Source organism: Lepisma saccharinum, chromosome 12 (genome assembly GCF_977018435.1).
Source record: "Lepisma saccharinum chromosome 12, izLepSacc3.1, whole genome shotgun sequence".
Lineage (NCBI taxonomy): Eukaryota > Metazoa > Arthropoda > Insecta > Zygentoma > Lepismatidae > Lepisma > Lepisma saccharinum.
In genome coordinates, this window is record NC_139240.1 from 22,236,147 (window position 1) to 22,247,399 (window position 11,253).

Here is an 11,253-nt window from a genome sequence, read left to right on the forward strand (position 1 = left end):
TTTTGGGCAAATTGATCAATTGAAAGGTTTCTCTTTAGTGTGAACCCTCACATGCTCATTAAGATAAACTTTACGGGTAAAATATTTATTGCAAATTGAACAATCAAAAGGCTTCTCTTTTGCGGGAACCCTCACATGCACATTAAGATCTCCTTTATGAACAAAACTTTTACTGCAAATTGAACAATTGAAATACTTCTCTTTTGTGTGCACCCTCACATGCTCACTAAGATGATCTTTACGGGAAAAATCTTTGTTGCAAATTGAACAAGTGAAAGAATTCTCTCCAGTGTGACCACTCACATGTTCACTAAGATGATCTTTACGGGTAAAATCTTTGTTGGAAATTGAACAATTGAAAGGCTTCTCTTTTGAGTGAATATTCATATGTACACTAAAATCTCCTTTACGTGCAAAATATTTATTGCAAATTGAACAATCACAAGGCTTCTCCATTGAGTGAACAAGCATATGTACCCTAAGAACTCCTTTATGGGTAAAATATTTATTGCAAATTGAACAATTGAAAGGTTTCTCTCCAGAATGAACTCTCGCATGTGCATTAAAATGAACTTCACCGAAAAAATATTTATTGCAAATTCAACAATTAAAAGAATTCTCTTTTGAGTGAACATTCATATGTACACTGAGATCTCCTTTAATGACAAAATATTTATTGCAAATTGAACAATTCAAAGGTTTCTCTTTAGTGTGAACCCTCACATGATCATTAAGATGAACTTTATGGGCAAAATCTTTGTTGCAAATTGAACAACTAAAAGGTTTCTCTTTTGTGTGAACACTCACAAATGTATTGCGCTCAGCTTTATGGACATAAGTTTTCTTGGAAACTGAACAATTAAAGAGCATCTGTTGTTCATGGATAATCAAGCCGCCTTTGTCAGAGCAAGTATAGTTGGAGATGGGACCTATACATTGCTTTCTTCCATTATTAGCTTTGGAACAATCAACATATGTCTGGCTTGCAAAGGTCTTTGGTGAAGGTTCAGCCTCAAAATTTTCTTCACTACTTATACATTCTGTAATTTCTCTTGTCTGCTTTCTTCTTAATTTTCCTGCAGACACTGGCAAAAGTGGAACTGACCTTCGGACAATTTGTACCTGTTGTTCCACATAGTTTTTGATCAGGTAGCTGAAAAAATATGCTACAAATGTAGTTTCACTTTCTGAGCAAATAACAAGAATGACTGACATGTGCAAATCAATGAAAAGAAAGGGGAGTAGAATAGACTGATGATGGGGATGTACTCATGAAAAAGTAAATACATGTATATTATTATGTAGAATTTTCAGCGAAAAATCGAGGCTCGACCAGAACTCGAACCCAGGTCTCTGGCATTCCATGCCATTGATCTACCACTGAGCTACTGAGCCAGGCTGGCTTCGCTTGATTTTTAGCTTCCACTTTTTTACCTGTCGAATCTATTATCTAATAAGTACAAGTGCTAAGCGATTATTTTGAATATCCATATGGTTAGTTTATATCTTACGCAAATGTACTAAAGCAGCCAGTATCACATAGAACAAAGTGTCTTTTTGGTACATGAAGATGTAGCTGCAACAAAGCTACATTTTTGGAAGATTATCTGCAGTTGTAAATAACCTACTCTTAAAGTGTAGCTTTCTGATTACTGCTAATATATTTGGTCAATACTGGTGCAGTACCCAAGCAAAAATAGTGACAATATAAAATTAAATGCTGTCTATTAATTAGATACAAATAAATTTTATAAAAATTCATAAAAATGAAAAGTGTGCTGTATTTGATGAAAAGATGAACCTAGATTTATAGCTCAATGTAGGTGTGAGAACATACAGCTTTACCCCCGACAGACAAAATTGGACAGGCCAGACTCCAGACTTATTACTGATCGTGAATGCTTAAACTAAAAAGCCTTGGAATCTTGCCACCTTTTGGTGTGGGGATACTCAACTTTGAAGTAAAGGAGTCGCTTGGTGGGGTTTATTGTTTCTGTGTTTTGTAAAAATTGTTCTTAATATGATGAACAGTGACATATGGTAAATTCCCAGTAAAAGAAGAGAAAGAAATGATGACATATAAACTGGGAACCTTTTATCAAACGACAATTTTATAAGTCTTTAAGTCAAGAAACAAAGGATTCAGAAAACGACAAAATTTTTAGTATGCTTCAAACAGACAAGTATATGAATCTGTAATCACAGAATGCCAGTTCTCAGTATTCTACACCTTCCAGAAGGAACTCCACTGGAACAAGTATTCTCTTTTGGTTCTTTGTCTCAACCAAAGAAGTAGAGTGTCAATGGACTCACACTCCTTGGTTGTAAGGCTGTCAGTCAGTGACTGTGAAAACATGCCGAACTTTTGAACACTATTGCCCTGACTGAAACATGACTTACTCCATCACCTATTCCATTAGCAAATGTCTTCTTTGAAAAGGAAATTCACTCCATTTGTCTGTATTCAACAACAGATCGTTTTGTCTTTGAAAACCCAGGTTTAGGCTACAGAATTGAAGAACATGAGTGATATTCAGAAATAATTTATGTAAAAAAGTATGCATCTAATATGGTACTCCCCCCTTCACAACATAGGCAGAATGAAATTACTGCTGATTAATACTAATCATACACTTCAAAGTTCATGTAGTGTTAAGAACATTTATCTCTGAACAATATCTGAGTAAAAGAAAATTCCGAAAGGTACAGTACAGCTGGGTATTGGGAAAAATAAAATCTACTGGTACAGATCTTGGTTCAAAAGTGATAAAGAGGAACTCTACTAGATCAATATTCTGGGTGGCCACCCTAGGATCATGATAAAATTCAAGTATAATTCCCAGTTTTGGAGGCAAACTTTCGAAAAATTCAAAGGTACAAGCTGATGCTTTCTCTATTTCAACCTTATGTATTACCACCTTTCACCACCCACACACAAACACATATATTAACAAATGAATGGGTCTGTGTGATTCCATTGAATACAAAAATTCTCATTTAATTCAATGTAACGGTATGGTATATACACCGTTTAATATATTCAATTTAATGTGTGGAGTTTACATTTGGCATTTCACAGACTCAGCCTTCAAATACATCTACAAACAGAAGTCATAAATGTTACGGAATATACTATTCTACTAAAAAAAAATTGTTAATTGTATATGAATTTCAAACTCAAATTTACACAATCAACTTCATGATATCTTGCAATAATAGATTGTTCTACAAAGGGCACTAATAAAGTAAACATATTGAGAGAGAATTCTGTTATATTTTCAATTCTTTTCGTCCCTTCCTGGATAAAAATAAAAGTTTAACTGTGCAAATGTATGAATTCATTAGGATTATCAAAAGTTTCAATTGTTTACATAGAATTCATGATTTAGTATAGTTGCTGCAGAAAACATATATTTCAGTATGTATAAATGTTCTGAGTGTGTATAATTTGCACAGAATTGTACCATCACGATTAAAAAGGCCAGACTGTAAGATTATTAGCATATCTGTCCTAATTATGATATTTAATAAATCTGAGGCTCAAGTATTCATTCATTTTGTTGAAACTTCTTTACAGAAACTACACATGAATGCTATAGGAAGATAAAATTGATAAATTTTGTATCATGCTGCCCTTTATTCTTGTGTGCAGGTCACATTTTTTCAATTTGAATTTATTTTGCTATGAAGTCTCACATGAGTAAAATCTATGTTCAAAATTAAACAATTAAAAGGCTTCCCCTTCATGTGTAACCTAATATGTAAATAATATGGGGAACTATAAGTTGGGATTTAAAAGGGTTCTGATTGTGATGAATATTTAGAACTGTGTTTCAACACCAATCTTCTGAAGTATTCATAATAAAATCATATATAGTGTTTTATTATAAAAAGACAGCATATTACATACATTTCTCAAGAATGGAAATTTTTTGAAATATACTCGTATTACATGTTATAACTTACAGAATTCTTCAACATGCATAAAACAATATATTCATTCTCATTCACTCAGAGAAACTCTAAAACAAACACAAACTTAATCACAAATTCTGTGTCATTCAAAAGTGTGGAATAACCCATATAATTTCTTCAGATACCACTGTACATGAATGGAAACATATGAAGTAACTGGAAGACAACTTGCATCATCCCTATACAACATCTTGAATTCAACTTAACGTCTTCAATGGGAATAAGGGGCAATTGACAGACACATCAAAATCATGTGATATATTCTGGCAAAGAGAATGGTGAAATCCATTTAACAAAGTCTTGAATCATTATCAATATATTCAATGTTAAGCATAAAGACTGCCATTGTTGTGTTGCATGCTATTCATAAATGTTTGTTCCTTGTTATGCAGTGAACCAAGATGACACTGATCAAAGAGCACATTAACAGTAGCTTACATTGTGGTGAACAGAGTGCAAGGAAAGTTGCACATCTCTTCAACTGAAGACACACTGAGAGGTGGCTGGCCAATTGTTCGTAGTGCAGTGGTGAAACTCGTCCAGAAGTTAATGCAAAGGGAAAGTGTGTGTGTGGTCACTATCAAGCAGCAACCATGGTTCAGGCAATGCTTGTGAAAACAGTTCTGTAGGAATGCTGATATTGTTGATATTTAGGAGCACATCTGGGAAGAAGTCAAAAGATGAAAATTAAATTCATCAATTTTAAGTTCAAATTAAATGTTACAATATTAATTTTTTTCAGTGAGAGAAACATCTTTTTAAGAGCTAAATATCATTTTAACATGTTGTATTATGTAATCTTCTGAAACATGATCATGTGTACATACATGACAATGTGCTCAGCTCAGGCCAATAAAATCCCCATCCACAATGGTCACAACATACAGGGGAAAGTGCCTGCTATGAAAACTTCCTTCTCTGTTTGGATTATTGGATAAGGAATAGGCATAAGATATGGTTTGTCTGTTAAAAATCAAATATTGGTATTATCTCTCAACTACTGGTGACATGTTTGAAAGCATCGTTGAGATCCCTGCTGGATATAGAGACATTCCTCCTGATGTGCATAAAATTGATTCTGATTATGCAGATCTCAAGATCCTAAAGCATGTGAGATGTGCACAGACTCAAGAGATTTCTACTTAGAAATCCATTTAGAAACACCGAGGTATGATTTCTAAATATTCAATACAGATCATTGTTTGCAATACTTCCTTAATGACTTCTGTTTGGTTTGTAGACAAAATATTTAATTCAAATTAAACAATTAATAGATTTCTCTTTCATGTGTCTGTCCCCAAAATGTACTCTGAATTAATCTTTACAGGAAGATCTTAACACAAATTCAGTTTCTCTTTTGAGATGAAACATCCTCATATGCCTTTCCAGACAAAACAAATGTTACAAATTGAACAATTTAAAGGCTTCTGTTTAGCACAAATGCACATATGCAAATTAAGACGTCTTTCATATCCGAAACCTTTAATCAAATTGAACATTTAAAATATTACTCTTGACTGTCAAGCTTCATGTGTACATTAAGTATACACCTCCAGACAAAACATCTTAGCAAATTCAACAATGGAAAAGCTTCTCCATCCTGTGAATGCTCGCATGAGCATTAAGTTGGCCCTTAGGAGCAAAAACTTTGATGTAAATTGAACAATTAAAAGGGTTCCCTTTTGAGTGAACATTCATACGTACACTAAGATCTCTTTTACAGGCAAACTATTATTGCAAATTGAACAAATGGAAAGGCTTCTCTCCAGTGTGAATCCTCACATGCTTATTAAGATGATATTTATATGCAAAATCTTTATTGCAAATTGAACAATTGAAAGGCTTCTCTCCAGTGTGAACCCTCACATGCTTATTAAGATGAACTTTACGGACAAAATCTTTGTTGCAAATTGAACAACTGAAAGGCTTCTCACCAGTGTGAACCCTCAGATGCTCATTAAGATGATATTTATGTGCAAAATCTTTGTTGCAAATTGAACATTTGAAAGGCTTCTGTCCAGTGTGAACACTCACATGCACTTTAAGATGAACTTTTTGGGCAAATTTCTTGTTGCAAATTGAACAATTAAAAGGCTTCTCTTTTGAGTGAACATTCATATGTACACAAAGTTCTCCTTTACGGGCAAAACATTTATTGCAAATTGAACATTTGAAAGGCTTCTCTCCAGTGTGACCCCTCACATGCACATTAAGATCTCCTTTACGGGTAAAATATTTATTGCAAATTGAACAATTGAAAGGCTTCTCATTAGTGTGAACTCTCACATGCTCATTAAGATGACCTTTACGGGCAAAATCCTTTTTGCAAATTGAACAGCTAAAAGGTTTCTCTTTTGTGTGAACACTCATCAATGTTTTACACTCAGCTTCATGGACAAAACTTTTCTTGGAAACTGAACAATTAAAAAGCATCTGTGGTTCATGGGTTATCAAATCTCCTTTGTCAGAGAAAGTGATGTTGGAGATGGGACCTATACATTGCTTTCTCCTGTTACTAGCTCTGGAACCATCATCATATATCTTGCTTGGAAGGGGTTTTGGTGAAGGTTCAGTCTCAAAACTTTCTTCTCTACTGATACATTCTGTAATTTCTCTTGGCTGCTCTTGTTCAATTAACTTTCCTGCAGACACTGGCAAATGTGGAACTGACCTTGGGACTCCTTGTATCTGTTCTTCCACATAGTTCTTGATCAGGTAGCTGAAAAAAATATGATACAAATGTATTATCACTTTCTGGGTAAATAATGAGAATGACTGACATGTGCAAATCATCGAAAAGAAAGGAGAGTAATATACACTGTTGTTGGTTATGTACTCTTGAAAAAATAAATACAAGTATATTATATGTAGAACGTTCAGCAAAAAATGCAGGCTCGACCAGGACTCAAAATCAGGTCTGTGGCATTCCACGCCATTGCTCTACTACTGAGCTACCGAGCCGGTCTGGCTTTGACTGATTTTGACTTCAGTGGTCAAGTTCAACCTCTCGTCTTACTCTCATAAGTCTCTTGCAGGCAGGGAACAAGTCTGGGTGTTGAGCATTTGTAAGTTATTCATTCACAGTAGTCGGAATTGAAGGATGCCTCAAATAATTCAGAAAACGATTTAGGTGTTGCATTCGCCTTACATATTCAGATACACACTATTTCTGCTCCAATAAAATTTATTAGGTCAAATACATGTTACCTTTCACCCTTCTCTTTCTTTACAATGCTTTCAAGATTGTAAGTACTTGTAAAGATGAATGCCATAGAAATTACAAATTGCTCCTATAAATATTCTCTACATATTAAAATTATAAAAAGTCATTGTAAAAGGGCAAAATTCTTTTAAAAATTTCGACAATTGGAAAAAGAAGCTTCACATATTTAGGGGTTTTCTGAGTTTTCAACATGCCTGGACGTGCTCATTTATTTTGGTTCCCACATCCATCTTCTTCTTCTATGGCACTGCAGCCCAACATCGAGACCTGGCCTCCATGCTACTATGTCAAAATCTTTCTTCCTCCTATTTCTCATTTCTAACATTCCTTTCACATCTTCTTCCACAGCCTCCATACATCTTCTCTTCGGCTTCCTACAGATCTTCTACCTCCTATTGCACAATATGCCACTAACTTTGGTATGCGATGTGCATCCATTATTTGGACATGTCCTGCCCACTCTCGTCTTTAAATTTTATAAAGTGGGATATACATAAATCTTTATATAGATTGTACAATTCATTGTTATATCTTAGTCTCCATAGTACAATGTTGTGTACAAAGCCCTTAACATAATGTATACAAAATTATCGCACCTAGAAATGACGATCTCCGACGTTTTCCCACTCGTTCACAAATTACTTATTCTAGGTGACTTAAACGCACATTTCCTTTCTCCCCATAAACCAGAAACAGTATATTTATTTATAATCAATAACAGAATCTTTTAGGCATGATTCAAATCATTAACCAAACAACCAGAATAATGGCAACCTCTAAACGCAACCGATCCTATCGGAAAGTCTGACCACTGTTTAGTAAATGCGACACTTGCCATCGAAAAAACAAAATTAATTAAACAGTTTATCAAATATCAAAACTTCTCTACCCTCGACAAAGAGATATTGGATAGGAATGCTGCAACAACTGAATGGATGTAAATAGATAGCTTTGACAGTATCGACGATACAGTGCACTTCGTTACTCAAAACGTAATAAATCTCTTCGACAAGCACGCGCCCCTTGAAATTAAAATAATGAAACCAAAAAACTCTTCGTGGATATCTGAAAATACAAAACTACTTATCAAGCTCCATGACAATATCCTAATAAAATATAAGCGCACAAAAACCCAGGCAAACTGGGGCTACTACAAAGAACTGAGAAACTTTACCACCTCAGTACAATGGCAGAAAAAGGAAGCCTATTTTAGTCATCACCTCTGCTGCAACAATAACACCAAAGAGTTGTGGAAAAAATTAAAAACGTGGGGTGTATATAGTAGAAAGTAAAAATATCAACAACGAGATCCCATCCGACTTGAGAAACGTGGATTCAATTAACTGACATTTTTCTAGGGTATGCAGCAAAATGGATGTTTCAGAAGATGACGTTAACAAAACTCGAGACTTCTTTGATCGTAACACTTTTAACGAAAGTGCTCAAACTTTCCACCTGCAAGAAAAAACGAAACCGAAACAATGAAAGCGAGAAACGAAATATCATCCAATGCCTCTGGTAATGATAGAATATTCATAAAATTGATTAAACTATTATTACCGCACATCTTACGTCCCCTGACGCACATCGTAAATTTCTCATTCTGGACTGGACAATACCTGGCCAGCTGGAAAACAGCACGTGTTGTTCCGATACCAAAGAAAAAGTAATAACGCCCCTGAATGTCCTCCGGCCAATAAGTCTCTTACCTATATTTTCCAAAATCACTGAAAAAATTGTTTTCAAGCCAACTCGCAACAACGTTAATGACCTAGATCTGCTTCCGAAATGTCAATCCAGTTACCGTCCTTCAAACAGCATGGCAACGGCGTTACTTAAAATCACAGACAATTTATTATGATCAATACACACAAGAGTGACAGTAGCGTTAGTATTACTGGATCTCACTACAGCCTTTGACAGAACCTGCTCTTAAGCAAATTCAAATACTACAATTTTTCACCTCCCGCTCTCCGATGGTTTAGATCAGGTATGTCAAACACGCTGCCCGTGGGCCACGTGCGGCCCTCGATATATTTTTGTGCGGCCCCTTTGCTATTACCTGTTTTTAAGTAGTAGAACCTTCAGATGTAGTAGTTGCTAAAATATCTGTGTTATTATATAACACGATGTGAAATTTCACACGTTTTCCTCTTGGACAGGATATACCCGTCGGTAGGTGAAAAAAGGTGGTTGTGTTGCATTTTGGGGTGGTTGACAAATGTAGTGATTGCCAGTTGTTCAGAGTCCAAGGCTAAGTCGTCTGCCTGCGCAGTTTTCCCTCCGGAATCATGAATGAGGGGAGGGTTGAAGGGAAAGGGGAACAAGCTGCCTTCGCCCGAAAACCTATTACTGCATCTTTTAGTCTGCGCAACTCACTTCTCCCTTGCCTCTCCAGCATCTTCGCTACCCTCTGTCGGTTCCATTTTCCAAGAAGTTTGGGTCTAGCAGTCTATTCGGCTTGCTTTGTTTGTGCTACCAACAATGTCTTTGTCGAAACCAAGTGGTAGTAAACGAAAAATTTCTGATGAACATCGTAGTTTTCAAGAGAAATGGGAGTTGGAGATAAAATTGTTTGCTTGGTGTGCAGATCAACCATTAGTGTACCGAAGTTATATAATGTCAAACGTCATTATGAGCAACACAGAGCTACATACAACCAATACGACGGATTAATGAGGCAAGACAAGCTGAGAGAGTTGAAGGCAGGATTAAAACAACAACAAGGTATGTTTACTAAAGTAGCTCAAGAAAGCGAAGCTGCGGTATGCACAAGCTACGCATTGTCGGAGTTGATAGCTAAACACTCAAAACCTTTTGCCGAAGGCGAGTTTATTAAACGGCGCTTGGTAAAAGCTGCTGAAATAGTTAATCCCGCAAGTGTAAAAGCTTTTCAAGGCATTTCACTATCCCGCAAACACGGTTGTTGAAAGAGTAACCGACCGAACTGGCCTGTGATTTGAGTGATCAAATTAAAACAAAAGTGTCAAATTTCATTGCTTATTCCATCGCTTGTGATGAGAGTACAGACATCGGTGGTGTAGCTCACTTAGCTGTGTTTCTTCGTGCTTGTGATGAGGAGTTCAACATTTTCGAGGAGCTATTGGACATTGTACCATTGCATGACACTATTACCGGTGAGGATATATTTATTGCTGTTCGTGAACTTTTGTGCAAGTATGATTTACCTCTGTCAAAGTTATCCTGTGTAGCTACGGATGGTGCCCCTTCAATGACGGGAAAAAACAATGGTTTTGTGACAAAACTGCAAAGCGAATTTCATGAAACCTGCGATAAACACATGTTCTATCATGTGCATTGCATCATTCATCAACATGGAAAGTGTGATGAAGCCTGTGAAAAAAGCTATCAACTTCATAAGATCCCGTGGCTTAAACCAGCAACAATTTTCTGCTTTCTTAGCAGATTTAGAAAGTGAATATTCTGGAGTGCCCTACTACACAGAAGTGCGCTGGCTATTGTGTTCTATGGTTCTTGAAAGATTCTGGAACTTGAAAGATGAAATATGTCAATTTTTGGAAATGAAAGAACAAGACACCAGCCTTTTTTCGCAACCAACGTTGTTACAAGATCTTTCCTTTCTTGTTGATATAACGAAACACTTGTCACATTTAAATTTGAAACTGCAAGGAAAAGATCAATTAATCACCAACATGAATGATCAAGTCAAAACATTCAAGCGTAAGTTATTGCTTTGGGAAAAACAGTTAAGAAATGAAGACTTGACACACTTTCCAACTTGTTCTAAATACAGATCAAGTTCAAAGGACCCTGTTTTGTACAAAAAGTACGCCAAAAAAATTCAGCTTTTGAATACTGAATTCGGGAAAAGGTTCCACGATGTTCGTTCTTTCGAAGACAAGTTCCCCTTGTTTTCAGCCCTGTTTACCACTGATGTAGAAAAAGTGGCAGCAAATTTGCAGATGGAAGTAATTGAAATTCAGTGCGACTCAACTTTGAAACAAAAGTACAGCAAAGTGGGTATCCCTGACTTTTACAAGTACTTGCCTGCACGTTTTTCAGAAACCCGCAAA